This window comes from Tinamus guttatus, unplaced genomic scaffold, assembly GCF_059628265.1.
Source record: "Tinamus guttatus ecotype Peru unplaced genomic scaffold, ASM5962826v1 Tinamus_guttatus_pri_ptg000215l, whole genome shotgun sequence".
Classification (NCBI taxonomy): domain Eukaryota; kingdom Metazoa; phylum Chordata; class Aves; order Tinamiformes; family Tinamidae; genus Tinamus; species Tinamus guttatus.
This window is the reverse complement of record NW_028288749.1, coordinates 2,625,802-2,643,918: the sequence shown is the minus strand read 5'-3', so window position 1 is coordinate 2,643,918 and position 18,117 is coordinate 2,625,802. Positions and strand designations below refer to the sequence as shown.

General features: G+C 55.6%; 1 protein-coding gene and 1 long non-coding RNA gene across 3 annotated transcripts in view; one reads left to right on the top strand and one right to left on the bottom strand.

Moving 5' to 3' along the window:
- The window catches only part of LOC148594670 (uncharacterized), a 372,746-nt gene that overhangs the window by 260,781 nt on the left and 93,848 nt on the right, over window positions 1-18,117 (bottom strand). The gene's annotated exons all lie outside the window — the stretch shown is intronic.
- Window positions 8,582-18,117, top strand: part of TNR (tenascin R) — a 77,096-nt gene continuing 67,560 nt past the window's right edge. For both annotated transcript variants that reach the window (XM_088524861.1, XM_088524860.1), the window contains exon 1: window positions 8,582-8,986. The gene's annotated coding sequence lies outside the window, so the exon portion shown is untranslated. The remainder of the gene's footprint in view (window positions 8,987-18,117) is intronic.

The following is an 18,117-nucleotide window of genomic DNA, read 5'->3' as shown; positions in this document are numbered from 1 at the left end:
CTGGGCTCCTCGCTCTGTAATTCGCCGGGTTTTGCGGGAAGGAGGGCTCCCGCGCACGTGCCTGGGCACAGGGCTGGTCCGTGCGGAGCCGCTGGCCGAGAGGCACCACTGGAGCCCACGGGGCTTTTGATTTGCTCGGAAGCGTGAGCGAAGCCGCCGCTGTCGTGCTCCCCTCAGCAGGCTGCAGGTGGAAAAGAGCTCAGGAAGAAGCAGGGGGAAGGAAAAACCCACTCTTTCCTGTGCTAGCCGCTTGCCCCAAGCCTGTGATCCATGTAAGAGCAAAGGCAGAGAGTGAGGCAGTTCAGTTTTTTCCTTTCCCAATTTCTGCAGGGGAAACACATAGATGTGGCTTCTGCAAAGAGGGTCAGCGGGGCAGCTTCCTTGTAATTGCCCTGGTGATTTCTTTTCTTTCAAATTTCTTTTTTTTTCTTTTTTTTCTTTAAGTGCCGCTGTCTCCCGGATCCCTCCTGGGAGACACGGTTGACCCCGTGCTCTTGCCCTGTGAGTCCCGGCGCCTTGAGCCGCTGCCTCCTCCCTGGGAGCGCTTCTGCCCCCTCCAAGGCCCTGCCACCGCCCTGGGGCAGCCGCTTCTCCACGCGGGCAGGGAGGGCTGCTGGGGCTGCCGTCGCTTCCGTCTCCCAAAGCCCTTCAAGCAGCCAAGAAAAATAATTTCAAAAAACGTGAAGGCCGTCCTTAGGAGGCCTGAATAATAGCAAGTGACGGCTGAAATAAAGCCAGGAGCGCGAGCTCCACGCAAAGCCAAATGCAGGAGCCATCTGCGTTGCCCTTGCGGCCTGGTGCTCCCTTTCCCTTCCCCTCTGAGCACCTCGGAAACACCCAGGGAAGCCTCGGCATGGACTCGGTGCTGCCATTTAGCTGTTTCAGCACAAGGGGACGAGGAAGGGCCGGGGCTGGCGATGGGGCCTTGGCTGGGACAGGCGTTGCTTTGGGGCTGGCTGGCATGGGACCCTCCTCCTCCCGGGCACCTTGCTGGCCCCGGGGACGTGGCCAGGAACAGGCCCAGGACCTTTTCCTCTAGGGAACAGCCCCGGGAGCCACGTGCAGCTGGCCCTGGTCGCACTCACCGCCCTGGGGACTGGTAGCAGTTTCTCTGGGAGACCAGAACGACTCCCCGCTCCCAGAGTCCTGCGGAGATTTGGTTACCAGCATCTCTGACAGCCTCAAGTTTGTCCCTATGAGCTCAACTCGGGGGCTGGTCTTGCATGCAGGACACGCTGGTGACCATCTCTGAGCAGGATGGGGACAGCAGGAGGCTGTGTGTTGGTCTGCAGGTTACCTTGCAAGGAGCCCTGGGGCCCTGGCTGTGCCTCATGCGTCCCCTCAAGGGCAGGAGCTCTGTGTGGGTGAAGACACGCTGCTGGGTGCCCAGCCCCACCGCCAGCCTCGAAGCCCGGGTCACAGTGTCCTCTGTGTCCCCTTGCCACAGCCAGAAGCCATCCTGAAGCTGCCATCGATCTGCAAAGCGTCCCGTGACTAATGGGCCTCAGCGCCCTCCAGGGGCGACAGCCAGCCAGCCAGCGGGGCCGGGCCCACCCCACAGAGGCAGGAGGCCGCTCTCCTTCCGCCGCCAGCCGGGCCGAAGCCCAGCAGACCGCGACGGTGCCGCCGGTGCTGCCCCCGGCAAGGGCAGTGCAGGAGGCTGCGACAGCTCTGGTGTCAAAGCACGGGCTGGAAGCCTGGGACGTCCGCGGGCAGATGGCCGGGGCAGCTGTGCCCTGCTCTGTCCTCTCCCGTGGACCCTCCTGGGGAAGGCAGTGGGGATGGTGGTCTCGCCCAGCCCTGCGTGCCCACCGTGGGGGCATACAGAGGGATTTGGGCATGGGTGCGTTTCTGGATGGCCTGGCTCCATGCGTGCATGCACCAGGCAGCCTGCACCAAGGAGCTCAGCTGTAGATCAGGTGTCATTTCATCTTAGCCTGCTCCGCTTGCTTCGAGTTTGGTGCAGCAACAGAAGAGAGAAGCCAATTTCCAAGCTATTTAAATGCAATGAGAAATAATGATTTTTACATTGCTGGCAAAGGGCAATGGAGTCGGAGCAGGGAAGAGCTCAGAACAATATCTCCTTTGCAGGCTTGTGATGCTGCTCTCCTGGACACTGGTTAAACGGGTGCACCCAAGCAGACAGCACAGCCTCAGCCTCCAAGACAGAAAACTCCTTGCAACCTCAGTGCAAACGAGGGAGAGCGCTGCCTTTGCAGCTAATTTCAGACCACTAACCGCGTTTGCAGGAAGCTAAGATGACCTGCTGTCTTTTGGAGGCTCACGCCCTGAGCAGTAGCTTGCATTCACCTGTTAGTGGAGAAGACATCTCAGTCCCCCTCGGCAGAGGTGCCAAGCTATGCTGTGCCCACAGCCAGCCTATCAGTCACTCAGGGTCCTCCTCTTTTCATGAGCTGACTTGGAGCTCATGGGCCTTGGGCAGGGAGTTGGATCAGCTGATCTCTAAGGTCCCTTCCAACCTATGTTACTTATCATAGAATCATAGAATGCTTAAGGTTGGAAGGGACCTCTAGAGGTCGTCTAGTCCAACCCCCCTGCACACCCAGGGTCACCTAGAGCACGTGGCACAGGACTGCGTCCAAGCGGGTTTTGAAGATCTCCAGAGAAGGAGACTCCACAACCTCTCTGGGCAGCCTGTTCCAGTGCTCTGTCACCCTCACTGTTAAGAAATTTTTCTTTAAGTTCCTGTGGAACTTTTGATGCTTCAGTCTGTGGCCATTTCCTCTAGCTCTGTTGCTGGCCACCAGTGAAAAGAGCCAGGACCATCCTCCTCACTGCCTCCCTTGAGGTATTTGTAGACACTGCTCAGGTCCCCTCTCAGCCTTCTCTTCTCCAGGCTGAACAGGCCCAGCTCCCTCAGCCTCTCCTCATAGGGCAGATGTTCCAGGCCCCTGATCATCCTTGTGGCCCTGCGCTGGACTCTCTCCAGCAGCTCCACATCCCTCTTGTACTGTGAGGCCCAGAACTGGACACAATACTCCAGATGTGGCCTCACCAGGGCTGAGTAGAGGGGCAGGATCACCTCCCTCGACCTGCTGGAGATGCTCTTCTTAACACACCCCAGGATCCCATTGGCCTTCTTGGCCATGAGGGCACACTGCTGCCTCATGATCACCTTGTCATCCACCATGACACCCTTCCTGCAGAGCTGCTCTGCAGGAGGTCGGTCCTCAGCCTTGTGAGAGCAGGACGAGCTTCATTTTCAGAGCCGATCCCTAAGGCCCCTTCCAACCTATGTTACTTATGGCCTTCTATGAGCAGGATGAGCTTCATTTTCAGAGCCCTCTATGGAGGCAGCTATGACAGCACAGTGACAGGAGAGGACATGTTCCTGGTGTTCACAAGAGGACAATATGAGCTGAGTCGTAGAACACCTGTCTGCTTCCCTAAACCAGCTCCAGTGGTTTCTTGGATTACCTTGAATGATGGGGATTATTTTGGACATGAGCCATAAAAGATGGGTGACAGTGTGCCAAAGCAGGTCTAGCGTTACCTGCCTTTTGGAGATGCAGGAGAGATGGGCCACAACCTTGCCTCAGTACAGAGCTGGGGGACATGCACGTGAGGCTGCAGCCGTGGGACAACAGTGCAAGGAAACATGTTCAAGATGAAGAGGGGTTTGGGCACAGTGGTGAGGCTATCGTTGCGGAGGGGGACAAGCAACCTCCAGCCAAAGCATCTCTGACCCTGCCGCCCCCAGAGCCCCCAAGCTGCACCTCACCCTCCAGTGGGCTCCATCTCCTAGAGCCAGACCTCCCAAAGCCAGATGGGGAAGAGTGCCAAGGCAGGAGGAGACCCCTCGTTGCCTGCAGGGCTGGTGGTGCTGCTCCCAGAGGACACTGATGGGCAGAAGATGGAATGGAAAAGTCTCCAACAAGGCTCTACAGCCCATTTGTCCAGGACAGTTTCCTGCTGACAGCACTCCATGCTCAGGTGATGGCAAAGACTTGGAGCTGATGTTCCCGTCTCTCCCCTTCCATGGCTAAAGGACTGAGGTACTGAAGTATCGAATTGAAGCTATCCTGAAGGCGAGGCTGTGTGGACCCCTCCATGGGGGTACCACGCAGGCACCACAGCCTGGCTAGCTCGGGTGCGGGGAGAGCAGGAGGGCTCTAGTGTTGCGACACCTGAGCTCGAAAATTAATCCAGAATAACAAACACGTGGGAACCAGCGGTGAGAATGCTGCATGTTGTTTACCTGCTCGCTCACAGGCGAAGGAGCAAAGCTTGGCCAGGAGGGAGCTGCAATGCAAGTCTGGCCTGCCTGGAGCCGGGGCACCTGGTTTACCCCTCAACCAATAGGGAGGAGAAATGGGGACCTGTTACAACCTCTCCCCCCGCGCCGCAGCTTTCCTTTCCTCCTTTTTTATTTTTTTTTTCTTAAGAGATTAATGGCTCCTCTTTGTCTCCTAATGTGACTGTGCCTTACAAAGCCTCAGTCTCATCCTTTGAATTATCTGCATAATAAAATATGTATTCAGTGATTTCAGGTCATAATTTGATGAAAAAGAAGAAAAGGAACGATGGAGCAGGGTTGCTGTCATGCTCTGCTCTCAGATGTTTATCTTTATCATCTTTTTTCTTTTTTTCCCCTCTAACAACCTGTATGCAGCAGAGCAAGGGGAAGCGCCAACCCTTTCGCACCTCTCTGGACCTGACTCCTCTCTCCTCCATGCCAGGTGTGTCCTTGCTTTGACAGGAGCTCAAGCCTGGGCTCCATGTTCCTGGCACTGAGGAATTGCTGTGGGCGCCACGGCCAGCAGTGCAGAGCAGGCAGGGACGGTGGCAAGGCACGGTGCGGGGACAGCTACCCCGGCCCGGCGCGTCTCGGGCTCCAGCCTGCCTCGGGTTTCTGATCTGTCTTTGTCCCTGCTGATCCCAAGCTCTCCCCAGCGTGATGTTTCCTCTCATCTCCCTGTGCTGCAGGGGGTGAGCAAGGCGCTTCTCACAGGGCCCCAGCCCCAAGTCTTCCTTGAGGGCATGGTCCCCAGCTCCGAGCCACCTTCCCTCCCACTCCGAGCCACCTTCCCGCCCACGCCGCCTGCAGCCACCACGGCTTCATTTCCTTACCAGATCCCCTGCCTGAACACAGATTTTAAGTGCAGTGACTATGGCCAAAGGCTGTGCAGAGCCTCTGCCTCTGGGGCAAAAGCTGGAGCTCCTGGGGCTCCTTGGGGCCATTTCGGGCTGGGGAGTGGCCAGACCCAAGATGCCATCCAGGATGCCGCCAGCTCTTCCACAGGCTGTTTAATGCCACTGCCTTTGCTTAAGGATCTGTCCTCTGGGTCTGTAAGTGCACATGCATCGGGTGCTTTTGCACAGCCATCTTCTTCTAATAGGCGTTTTGTAAAGAGCAGTACCTATGGCAAGCTGCTTGCTGGAGCACTGGGAATTCACGGGGATGCTGAAGAGCATCCATATTTATTGCTTGCATAAAAACATTAGACAAACTGTACATGTCATCATGAAAAAAATAAAAGGAGACTCCCATTGCAGGTCGAGGCCCCACGTCCAGGCTTGGGGCATCCCTTCAGCACTGCTTTCTCTGGGTGCCTGAGGCCCAGGTGCTGCTGATGGACTGAGCACCACTGCTGTCTCACAGGCATCAGCTCTGCCACTCCCTCCGGCTTTCCCAGGCCAGGTTTTCTGGCTCCCTGGGCTCCCGGTGCCACCGCTTTGCTTGTTTGTTTGCCTCCCCCACTGCCTCTTCCTGCACACCTGAGCGCCTTTGCCCAGGTTTGGCTCTTGCAGGATAGCAGATAATTTGATTTTTGATTGCAGGGTATTAGTTGGATTTAAAGATTTGGGTTTATTGCTTCAGCGATTACAGTCAAACCTTCTTACTATCACACGCACTTCACGCCGCTCCCTCTCCCTCTTAGCACCCGGCTCCGGGGGCCCAGCGTGGCACCTGCGTGGGATTTCACTGTGCAAAAGGTAGTTCATGCCCTTGCCCTTAATGGAGATGGATGGAATTGGAGAGGCCCTACTTGTAATTCTTTACCTCGGCAAAGGAAGACATATGTTTAATTCCCTGCTAATTCATCCCGGGGACCCCGGCTCGCACGTCTGCGTGCACGTGATGATCACCAGCGGCACCAGGTGTTCCTGCCTTGCACATGCTGATTCGGGTCGGAGCTTCCCCTGTCCAGCACCGCTGTCCATACAGCTTGCAATGGGAGGAGAGGTGAAAGCTGCTGGGGTTCCTCCCTGCAAAGGGGATCTTGTTTTACTCAGCGTGGCCGGGGAAATGTTTTGGAGTTACCAGTCTTGGCTGGGGGAGGCATTTGCCCAGTTGTCCCTTTTCCCTGATAATTCTCTTCCCTTCCTCGCCAGGGATGGGATTTGTAACTGTGGCCCTGGCACTGACAGCAGAGCTGCCTCACAGCCCAATTCAGCAAGATTGGCACCGCATCACTGGTTCCTGCTCAGGAGGACGCTGACCAGGTTTAATAACCTCTGGTTTCTGATGCTTGCAGAGATTACTGCCTCCTCCCTTGGAGCTGCGGGCACATGCGCATGTGTGGGTGTGCTCTTGACTCCTTTGCATTTAAGCAAGCACTTACCTGCAGAGCTGAAGTGTCTCAGAGTTATTAATGGCCTTCGGTCTCACAGCGCACCTTTGTTTTGCACAAGTGGGAGGTAGACTAGGCAGTTTGCCTGAGTGACATGGGGAAACCAGGAAATTAGGTCCTACCTTCAGAGCTACAGGTACTGTCAGGGCCGTCTTTTCATCAGGATTAAGGGAGGTCTTGCTTGACTCCTCAGGAGCTGAATGAGGATTAGCTGAAGGATCAGCTTGCTAGGAGAACGTGAGCCACCTGTGGAAACTATGTCTGAAGATGTATGTGTAATTAGCTGGAATTTCTCTTTAAACAGTGGTTCGCCAGCTCAGCTGGAAACAACCCTCCACCAACAACAATGCAGTTTCTTGTTGAGCAAAAAGCTTTTGAGGGCTTATTGCTCTGAATATTCAGATAAATTTCAAAGTCAAAAGGAATCAGAAATCTCTGAATATGTTAAAATACAACAGTATAGCCTTTTCTGAATCTTTGCTGCAGTATTTGGGCTGAGTGATAGTAATTGGTTGAATTTGTCAGGAATTCATAAACAGCTTCCAGTGACTCCAAACCTGCAAAGAGAATCACAGAAGGCTAAAGGTTGGAAGGGACCCCTAGAGATCACCTAGTCCAACCCCCTGCTCCAGCAGGGACACGCAGAGCACAGGGCACAGCGTGGCATCCAGGTGAGCTTGAAGATCTCCAGAGAAGGAGACTCCACAGCCTCTCTGGGCAGCCTGTGCCAGGGCTCTGGCACCCTCACAGGAAAGAAGTTCTTCCTCACATGGAGATGGAACTGCCTGCGCTTCAACTTGTACCCATTACTCCTTGTCCTGTCACTGGCCACCACCGAGAAGAGCCTGGCCCCATCCTCCCTACATTCACCCCTCAGGTACTTGAACATATTGACCAGATCCCTCTCAGCCTTCTCCAGGCTAACCAGGCCCCGCTCGCTTAGTCTTTCCTCACGTGATAGAAGCTCCAGTCCCTTCATCATCTTCATGGCTCTGCGCTGGGTCCTCTCTAGAAGCTCCACGTCCCTCTTGTCCTGGGGAGCCCAGAACTGCACCCAGTGCTCCAGGTGCCTCCCCAGAGCTGAGCAGAGGGGCAGGATCCCTCCCTCACCCTGCTGGCAACGCTCCTCCTGCTGCAGCCAGGAGCCCATTGGCCTTCTTGGCCACAAGGGCACACTGCTGCCTCATGGTTAACCTGGTGTCAACCAGGACTCCCAAATCCCTCTCCGTGGAGCTGGTCAACCCCTAGTCTGTGCTAGTGCCTGGGGATTAATCCTCCCCAGGTGCAGGACATGCACTTGTCCTTGTGAAAAAGTCAACTCAAATTCTCCTGGACATCTTTGAGAGGTCAGCTGCCAGGAAAAAGACTTTTTACAGGTCCTCCAGGGGATAACACTGTGTGGCTGTGCAGCAACCTCCTCCAACCTTGCTTGGAAAGAAAGCTGGACATGACTGCCAGAGTATCTGGATGAGGGAGGTCTTTGGTGCTCCTGCTTGCTGCCTCCCTCTCCTGCAGAAGCAGCTCCCTCTCCCTGCGCAGACGGAGGGCTGTGGGCCTGACCTCGCTGCTGGCCAGGCGGACAGCGAGCAGTGTCCAGCAAGGCAGGAAAGCTCCCCGCTAGTGACAGTGTCCTCTGCTGCTAACCTTTGGGGAGGGAGAAGACCTAAACCTTCCTAGGGGGAGCCTGCACGCTGGTTTGCATCCACTGCTAGGAATAAGAAGCCCCAAACCAGTTAGTTTGTTTTTCTTGCAGCATTTGCCTTCTCCTGCCCGCTCCTATTCGGATGCTTTGCCCCCTTGCAATTTCCTCTTGCTATTTCCCGCTCGTGCTACTCATTTCCGAGCCGCTGCTTTGCGCTACACACCCCATGGCCTCTCTGCGCCCAGAGGGGCTGTGAGAAGCTGCAGCCCCCGCAGCGGGGGACGCGCCGGTGCCGCCGGGCCCCGCAGGAGGCTTGGCTGGGAGGTGATGCAGCACTGCTGGGGAGGGGGGTCGGGCGGGACTTTCCTCCCGTCTCTGCCCACTAGGTGGCTGTTTGCAGGGAGCTGGGAGAGCCCGGAGCGGGGAGGGAAGGGAAAAGAGGGAAGAGGAGGGAAAAAAAAAAAAAAAAAAGGAAAAAGGAAAAAAAAAAAAAAAAAAAAGCTGCTGAAATTTAAGCAAGGGGAGGGAGCGACGGCGGAGCCATCCGACGCTCGCCGCTCCGCGCCGCAGCAGACGGTAGGGCGGCCGGCGCCAGGCAGGGCGCACAGGCCGAGCCCGGGCCGGGCCGGGGCGGGAAGGATTTGCCCCCGGTGGAGCGGGGCCGCCCGACTTTCGTCCCGGCTTCTTCTTCTTGGTCTTCTTCTCCGGCGGCGGCAGGAGGCGCCGGCCCGCCCGGCGCCGCAGCCCGGTGAGTGCCCGCCCGCGCCCTCAGCACCGCGGACAGCGCCCCGCGCTCCGAGCTCCGGAGCATCCGAGCTCCGCGCTCCGGGGGCTCCGCGCTCCGGGGGCTCCGAGCTCCGGGGGCTCCGAGCTCCGGGGGCTCCACACTCCAGCGGCTCCGCGCCCCGCGCTCCGGGGGCTCCATGCCCTGCGCTCCACACTCCGCGCTCCGGCGGCTCCGAGCTCAGCGCTCCGTGCTCCGCGGGCTCCGCGCTCTGGGGGCTCCGTGCCCCATGCCCCGCACTCCGCACTGCGAGGCGCTGTGCTCCGGGGGCTCTGCGCTCAGTGCTCCGAGCTCCAGGGGCTCCACTCTCTGCATCTCAGAGGGCTTTGGGGCTCGGCGCATTCAGCCGTGGGGCAGACCCCTCTTACGCCCTTTTTCCCCTCGAAGGTGTGTGATAGCTGAGGGTGGCCACGGAAGTCACTCAGGGGTCTCCGGAGAGGAAGGCTGGCTTGGCCCTCGGTGCAGAGTTTAGCTCAGTTGCTAGTGCTCAGTGCATTTGTGGGGAAAGGGGTAATAGGATTGCTGCATTCACTTTTCTTTTCTTTTCTTTTCTTTTTTTTTTAAGTTCCTTCTGTTTGGATGAGGTTAAAGAAATTTGGCCTCTGGCATCTGTGTCATGGATGGTCTGGGCTTGCGAGGGGGCTGCATCCTGCTGTGTATTAAGGGGAAGTGTTGGGTTGGTCACATAAATGCTCTGTCCCGCATCATGCTGGGTGTCTCTTTGTGCTTGTTTCTCTTTACCCCAGTTCCTCCCTCCTGTGTTTCCCCTTTACCATGGGCTGAGCCCAATTTCTGCTCCATGTGTGCCCGGACACCCCATGCTCGGGCTGGGCTCTGCAATGCAAGCAGGGTGGAAACCCTCAGGTACAGCTATCCCCACACATGCACAACTGCCTCCTTTCCTAAGACACTGCTAGCACTTGCCACAGCCACCCAGGCTCTCTGCTGAGCAGGGGGATCAATGTTAATCCGCACTTTCTGGTTGAAATCTCCACTCAAAGTTTGGATGTGTTTTTTTTGCCTCTTCTGCTGGCTGCTCAGAGATATCTTTTACGCTGCTGCTTTGGGGAGCAAAACCCAGACTTTGGTCCTGCTTCATGCCCTCCTAGCCAAAATGCAGAGGGCAAACACAAGCGGCCCATCGCTTTGGTGCAGGCAGAGTTGAGGTGGAGCACTGGGTACCAGCATGGGGGAAACACAACAGAGGAAAGAGCTGTTCCACCACTGCACGGCGAATTTCCTAGGCCTTTCAGGCCTCCTCCTCCCTCTGCCTCCATAGCGCCTGTCTCCAAAGCAGTCAGCTCAGCCCGCCGGGCTGCCCTGTAAGAGGCTTGCCGCAGGCTCACACCCAGCTGGTACTTCCTGAGCATGAGCTGAGCTGCAAGGTCTCAGCCAGTCGGCCAAGTTCTCCTCCTGCAAGGTGAGCACGGTGGTGGCAAAGCAGCTGGAGAAGGGGAAAGTGCTGGTGTTTCCTCAGCCCAGATGAATCGGACACACTCCATTAGCGGTTACCTGTTACAGCTCCTGGCACAAACCATCTGTCCTGGGGGGAGAGGCAGGGGCAGAGATGCTTTCCAGAGGCGCGATGGGTTGCCAGGGTCCTGTGCAGTGCAGAGGGAGGCGGCGTTCCTGCCTGTCCTGCCGTAGTGCCTGGACAGCAGGAGCTCCTCACTGCTATGCCACCACCGGGTGAATCGGGCTCAGGGAGTTGAATTGGATTAAATGTTCCCTCCTGCATCTACCTGGGGGAGTTTCACATCCTGGCTGCCCAGGGCTGTGCCATGCTCCTCTGGAAAGCCTCGGTGTCTTGGGGACAGCTCAGTAGCTGCCGGCACAGGACTTCAGGGCCTGCTGACTTGTGGGAGGGAGGGCAGCGCTGCGAGAGGTTTTTGGAAAGCTGCTGCTGGCCGCATCCTTGCGGCTTTCCCCCTTGCCATGAGGGAAGTCCCCGGGGACTTGTGTCCGCAGGCAGCGAAAATGCAGCTCCGGGAGCCTGCAGGAGGAGGAGGCAGGGCAGACAGGTGAGCGGGGCGGTGACTTTGTGGGGGAAGAGCAGGACGTGAGCCAGGGAGCACCGGGGAGCTTGTCCTGGGCTCAGCTCCGGCAGGGGTGGGCGCGATGCGAGGGACAGAGCAGATGCCTGCAGAGCCCTCAGCTCAGGGTAAGGCTCACAGGTCTGGCTGCCCTCCCCACTGCATGCCCAGCTGCAGGGCTGCCCTCCAAGGAGCCTCCTGTGCCCGCTGGCAGCCAAATGCTCCCAAGCAGAGGAGCCTGGATGGGCACAGCTGCATCACCAGCGCCCCAGCGCCGTGCCGAGCACAGGGTGCTGCAGCCTGGGGATGCTCTTCCCACCCTGGGGTGGCTCCAGTCTCCAGCACAAGCCCCCGGCCTCCCATGTGCTTGCACTCCTCTCTACCGAGCGCATAATGAGTGCAGAGAGTACCAGAAATGTTGATTAGCGAGTATGGGTGCACAGGGTTTAAAGTAGATGGTTAAACACATTATATAAACAAACATGAAGTGGTCATAAATTTGACGGTGGATGAAGTCACTTCATTGATGGAGCTGCCCAAGTGGAAAAGATAAGCCCCGAGCCATGGCGGGAGTGCCAGGATCATCCGCTTCCCTTTTAATTGTATCTGTAATGAGACAGGAAACATCAATGGCATCAGACTCAGCTGTCCCCCCACCCCATCCCATGGCCCAGTCCCAGCTGTGTCCCCTCCACCAAGTCACTGCTCTTGGCCTCACATAACCCTCACTGCAGAGATATCTCTAACTGCCCCAAGGAGACAGGCTGCTGCCCCCTGTTCTGAGACAGGCTGGGCTAGGAGGAGAGCTGGAGGAACAAGCGCTGGCCAGGGTGGCAATGCAGGCTGTTGCCCACGTCCCAGCCTCTCTGAAGCCCCAGAGTGATTGCAGTTCCTCCCTGGGACCCGGAATCGAGCTGCCCAGCTCCTCCCCAGCAGGATTTGGCTTTGCTGTCTAGGCACGTGCCATTTGTGCAGCTGTTGCTCAGGGTATGGGTTTTCCCAAGCACAAGCTTTTGCCCAGCATCGCTCGCAAGGCAGCCCAGGCTTTTGTTAACAGACCACTTGAACCAAATCCCATGGTGCCCAGCACCACTTCCGCTGACCTTTAGATAAAGATTGTCCCTCTCAGGTGACTACGTTCTTGCTGCTCTCAAAAGGAGCTGCTTAAATTGGGTTTTGTGAGGCCTGAAAGGACCTATTCTCCCTGTCCTTCACTGCAAGCTGAGCACAGGGGACACAGCAAAGCAGGGCAAATCCCGTCGCCACTGTGGAGCTGGTTCACTCTGTGTCACTGGCATGCCAGTAGCACAGGCTCGCCTGTGGCTGGCACTACACAGATCTGGTTTAGCAAGCAGCTCCATTCTGCTTTATTAAGGCCAGACTTGAGCATGGCCATGCTTCAGTCCTCCTCTCCTCCCTGCTCAAGGGACGTGGATGAGGGGCCATTAGGGCGCTCAGGGTTGGGGCAACCGGACTGGAGGCAGAAAGGGCAAGGGATTGCAGCTGGGAACTGAGCCAACCTCCACTTGCCTTCTGCTTCTTCCTTCTTCCCCATCTCATGACTCCTCATTTCAAAAATCCTTTGCTCACTTCCATAATATCCCCTCAGCTACTGCTTGCTGTCCTGCTGGCACATGAGTGTCGAGGCTGGGGCCGCTGAGGTGCAGACCTGCCAGCTGGGAGGCAGCACAAGGGGCTTGGGAGATGCTGGCAGGTCCGCGGCAGAGCTGCCCCTGCTGCCAAATGTCACCTTCCCCCCGAGAGCTTATAAATGGCCTGGCAAAGCTCCTGTTCGGTGCCATCTGTATTTATAGAGGTATAAATGGAGTTTAATGCGGCTCAAAAGCTTTGTTAAAACCCAAAAGCCAAGGCTCTCCTGGGCCCAGTTCCTGTGGCAGGTGATCCACATGCCACCAGTGAAGTCTGTGTTTGGGTTCGGCCCTGCAGCCACAGACCCCGTCCTCCGCTTGGGAGCGGCAGCGGGGCTCTGTGGGCGCCTTGTGCAAACACAACCACACTACGAAACATCAGATACTCATGGGCCTCATGCCCTTCCAAAGGCATAGTGATTGCAGGAAACACCCCAAGCACCTCTTTTCAAGGGCAGTTTTGCGGAAGATGCAGTGATTTGCCTCACTTTGAGATCCCCCACAGCCCTGGGCCGTGGGCTCTGGCGTTACCTATGGTGCTTCCACAGCCGAGTCAGGATCACTCCAGTCCCATGCAGGCTGGGGAAGGCCACTGCACAGTCATCCCCATGCTTTTCCCCTGGCTGAGCTGCCCACATGCCTGGCCTCGCATGTGAGTGCGTTTAAGCTACATTGGAAGAAAGTGCATTAAGAGGAAGTGCATTGAAAGTGAGCCAGGGCCACCCGTCTGCTCAAACACGACAGGTTAATAAGGGTATACGGAGGCAAGAGCAGGGTCCCCACTGGCTAAGGCCACGTTGTGCTGAGCACCATCCTTCCTGTCGCGCTGCTGCCAGCGGGCTAGAAATAAAGAGCGCGTTTGTGAGGCGGGCAGATGGCTCCAGCGCAGGCCGGCGGGAGCGGAGGCGCAGAGAACGTGTCGTCTATGCCGGAGGCCACTCAATGCCCTTCAGTGGCTCTTCTTGTCTTTGGGGCCTGCCGGCGGCCAGGCTTTACTGCCACCTCTGGGCCTCATCCATGCAGATGGCCTGGCTGGCTCCGGGCACGTGCCCCAGTCCCATGAGTTTTCGCTTGTGCCGAGACTTTGGGCAAAAGCCCTTTTGCAAAGCGCAGGCGCTAAACTTATCTTTAATCGCACAGCTAATTCATTACGTAATGCAAGCACCAGGATAGCACTTGAAGAAGGGCTTCATTTAGTAAATAATTTCAGCTCGGGTCATTATTCCCCGCAAGCAGGGATGCAGCGGCGAGCAGCCCCTCTCGGCACGGCTGAAAAGCACCATTTATCCCCCTCCGCCTCCACGGGCGCCTCGTTCAATCCGTGCCCTGTTCCCCGGCTGGGGCAGACGCTGTGCTGCGCCGCTCCGCGACAGCCCCAGCTCCCTGGCCAAGAGAGCCCCTCTTGTCTTCTTGATAAACTCAGCAGCGAGCAGTGTGCAGATGTTGCCACAGCTGGCGCCACCGTGGTCGGAAACCCTCTGAGCAGGCCGGGCAGCTGGGGAAGTGCCAGTTCTTCTCTCGCCGCACCCAGCAATTATTCAATAATCCCAATTAGCCAGGATGGGGCTGGATATTGCTGTGCACTAATTGCAGTTAGCATCTCTCTGCCCCTTGGCACTAACTGGGGAGCCGAGGCCACTCCACACTCTCTGTTTCCCCATCCAGATTTGGTGCAGCACTGGCTGATGGGGAAGGTCAAGCAAGGAAAAATGTGATGGCTTTCTGAGGTCCTCCAGAAAAGGGAAAATGGGGAAGAGAAAACCAGGAGGGAAAGGCCCTGCTTCATCACGTCCCTGCATGCACGCAAGCAGATGGTCTCACCCCGTCCGTCTTCCACCCCACATGTGTGCAGTCGCGCACCCGCGCTCATCTCCTCCCAGGCTCCCACGAGTGAATTGGATTAGTCATAGTCTTAATTAACTGTGCCGGCGCGAGCTCCGCTAGGTATTAAACGTTTGTCACAATCCAATTAAAAAATCCATCTCGGCAGGGCAGGTTTCATGAGCCGCGTCAGATTGATGCCTCACGCGTCCCTGATGGGCAGCACCAGTGCCCTGGCCATCCCTGGGGATGATGTGGGCCTGGAGTCAGCTCGCCTTCTGCCCATGATGCTCCTTTCCCCTGGCAGAGCCCAGCACAAGTTGCTGCACATCACCTTCTCCAGAGCGGGTAGCAGTTAATTCAGAAGCTGTCAGTGTTCGTGGGAGCTGCTCAAGTTGTTTCCCTACCTCCCACATCTTGCCCTGCTTTCCCTCCTCACCCTCTCAGCCAGTTTCTGCCTTATGGCTCTCCTGGAGCTCCCATGGACACTGCTGCCCTAAATAACACTGTGTTTTGCATGGCTCACTGAGATGTCCCTCTCTTAATGCGCGTGCACAGCAATAGCTGATGATCGATCCGTCCCCTTCTCACAGCCTCATGACAGACTCTACCACTCAGTTTTCTTCATAGCCTCTGTGGAAGGACTTTATTAAAGCCTTGTGGAAACTCTGAGTTCAATGGAGTGACTCATGTCCCACCCTGCAGTGCTCTGCTGACTTCCTCAGCTCAGGACTCCAAGGGTTTGTAGGGACAGCCTTGCCTTTCAGAGCACTTGGGCTGGTTTTCTAGCCCATGCTTTATTATTGTAACTTATTTTTCCCCCATAACAAATCGCAAGACTCATTTGGCTGCAATTCTCAGCCACTTTGTGCTTCACCAAAGAAGGTGAAGCGCTCGTGGGGGTCTAGGCATTGATTTTGACAATAGGTTGTACCATCGCTCTAGCACCTCTACATCTTTAGTGCAAAAAAAAAAACACCTCTTTAGCCAATGATGTGGGCTGCTTCTGGCATGTTATGGCCTTCTCACTGAAAGCAAGGGAGATGATAGTGCTGCCGTTCCTGATAGCACTTGCTTGGGAAAAATCAAAGGTCATTCACTCTGCGTCAAGCCCGTGTCCCAGATCTCCAGGAGATGATGCTGTAATCCTGCACACCTCCTCTCAGGGTAAAATGTGCCTCACTGTTAGGACCTAAAACTAGATATTTTGCTACTTTAGGAGATCAAGCATATCAAGAGGATTTTTATTTAAAGTGGTGCAACCACCGTCTTGCTAGCTCCATAACTCTATAGGCAAAACCTGGGGATGTCTGAGACATCCCTCAAGCACGCAGGAAGTTTCAATGGGCACAGTGTCCTCCCTGCCCTCCTGCCCTGCTCTTGTGCAACAAGAAGCTTCTGGGAGCTCTCAAACAGCAGCCATGCTGCGGGCCAGAAGGACTGTGTCAGGTCCCCTCTTGTGACCGAGAGTTGTGCGCTTTCCCAAGCCCCTGGAGACCCATCTTTTGAGTGGTTATGAAGATAACACTTAGATGCTGAATGACACCTACTGTTTGGCTCTACAAAAAGCCAGCCGCCACAGAGACAAGTTCAGGCCACAGGACTGTTTTGCCCAGCATCTCCCTCTATCATCCTGCACCTTCAGATTAGCTCTTTGGAAGCGTCCTCCCCTTCATCGGGAGCTCATGTCACGCCGCCCTTCATCAAGGAGCTCTCGGCACTCTCACATGAGTGGGGGAGCAGGTTGCTGAAAGCTGCATTTACCTTGCTGCTTCCCAGAGCCACACAGGGCACAGAGAAGAGGCCTTGGCTCCTGAAGGGACACATAACTTCATGCTGAAATTTTAAATGTTTCCTCAGCATTGAGAATCTTGTTTTGTCCAATGCAGAGAAAACAAAACTCCGCAGATGTAATCACAGCTCATGCACAGCAGGACTTGGTGGTAGGGGTTCCTTATGGACAAATCTGATTGAACAGTTGGCATCAGTAAGGACTCCAGGAGTGTGTCAAAACCCTGGGCTGGTACCTGCAGCCGCACTTCTCACCTGCCACTCACCAAGGCGTTTCTGTTTTCCAAGCAGGTGGGAGTAAAGGCTCCCCTTCTACCACTTGGAAAACGTATTTCCAGACCTGGGCAGTGTCAGGCTATAGGGAGAAGGTGGTCCCAGCTCTACTCACAAGCCTAGAAATCTTTGCTCTAGGACTTTCCCTAGAGCATTATGATATAGTTCATTGCTATACCATAACCCCGTGGCAGCGGAGGAGGCCTCGAGATCCTGCAGCAGTGAAGTTATGTGCTGTCGAGCGGCTTTTGGAGAGCAGAGACCAATGGGGAGTATCTCATTTGCAGCAGAGGCAGCAAGCTTAATCCCTTTAAATTTCTCTTTATTGATTGCAGATTTACGGCTAAATCACTCGCTATAGAAATGCACTAGCTTCCTTGTTCCAAGTGCATTAGCACACTGAGGGAGTCCATCTCTTGCAGGGTGTTGCACAGGAGCTTCTCACAGTTTTGGAGGTCTTTTGCATGCAGGGCTTAGCAAGAGGCTGATGAAGCCTAAGGCTGTGTGGCATGGCTTGGCACAGTCTTCTTGGCACTGCTCCTTCACTGAGCACCTTCTCTTGGGCCTCATAAGGCCCTGCCAATGTGGTGCCCCTGAGCCCTTCCTGATCACCGGGTGCAGCAATCCCTGCTCCTCATTCAGCTCCTCAGTCTTCTGCCCTGTCTGAGGAGTGGGTCTCCAAAAGCCATTTGCCCATGAGTCCCACCACCTCCAAACTCTGAGTGGCTAGGATTGAGGAACGGGGATAAAAGGGATTTGGAGGTGTTATTGATCCCCAGAGCTAAGAATCTGCTGCTCTGGAGGATTTCCTTTCAAGCAATCAATGGAAATGTGTTTATCAGGCAAACGTGCATGACCTGGACAAGTGTTTTAGTGGTGTAAACAAAGCTGGAGAGAGAGAGGGATAGAGGGAGGAAGAGATAAGAAGGGACTGAGCAGAGAAAGACAGCAACACAAAAGAACAGAATCAGAAAAGAGGAGATGAAAGGGGAAGAGATAAGGAGAGTGAAAGAAGGGAATGAGTTGCAAAGTGCTTAAAGGAATGCTGGGGAAGGGCTGTTGTTATTGCTGGTAGGACCAGGGCAAGAGTGAGAGTGACAATGAGGAGCTAAGAGGAAAAGAGAGAGAGAGACAGGTAACTGGAAAAGGGAGGGCAAGATCTTCAGAGGCAATGTAAAAAGCGAGTTAGCAGGCAGTGGTGTCAGGGTGAAGGCATCCAGTGTAGGGCTCATAGCTAAGAATGAGGAGTGTCTCAACATGGGGGTCCTGGCTGGCATGTGCAGATGGGGGCAGCAAGGCACAAGCAAACTCAGCTGTGATCTTCAGCAACATGGCAAGGTGATGCTCATGGATGTGTAGGTGATCACCTCCCTTTTATTTCATTTGCAATGCAGATCACGTCTCAGCAGGCCAAGAGGAAACATCTTCAGTCAGGGCAAGCCCATCCATAGTGAGCAGCTGGATGTATGCCTCTTTACTTTTTAAAATTATTTTTATATTTACTTATTTATTTTATTGACCAGAGTAG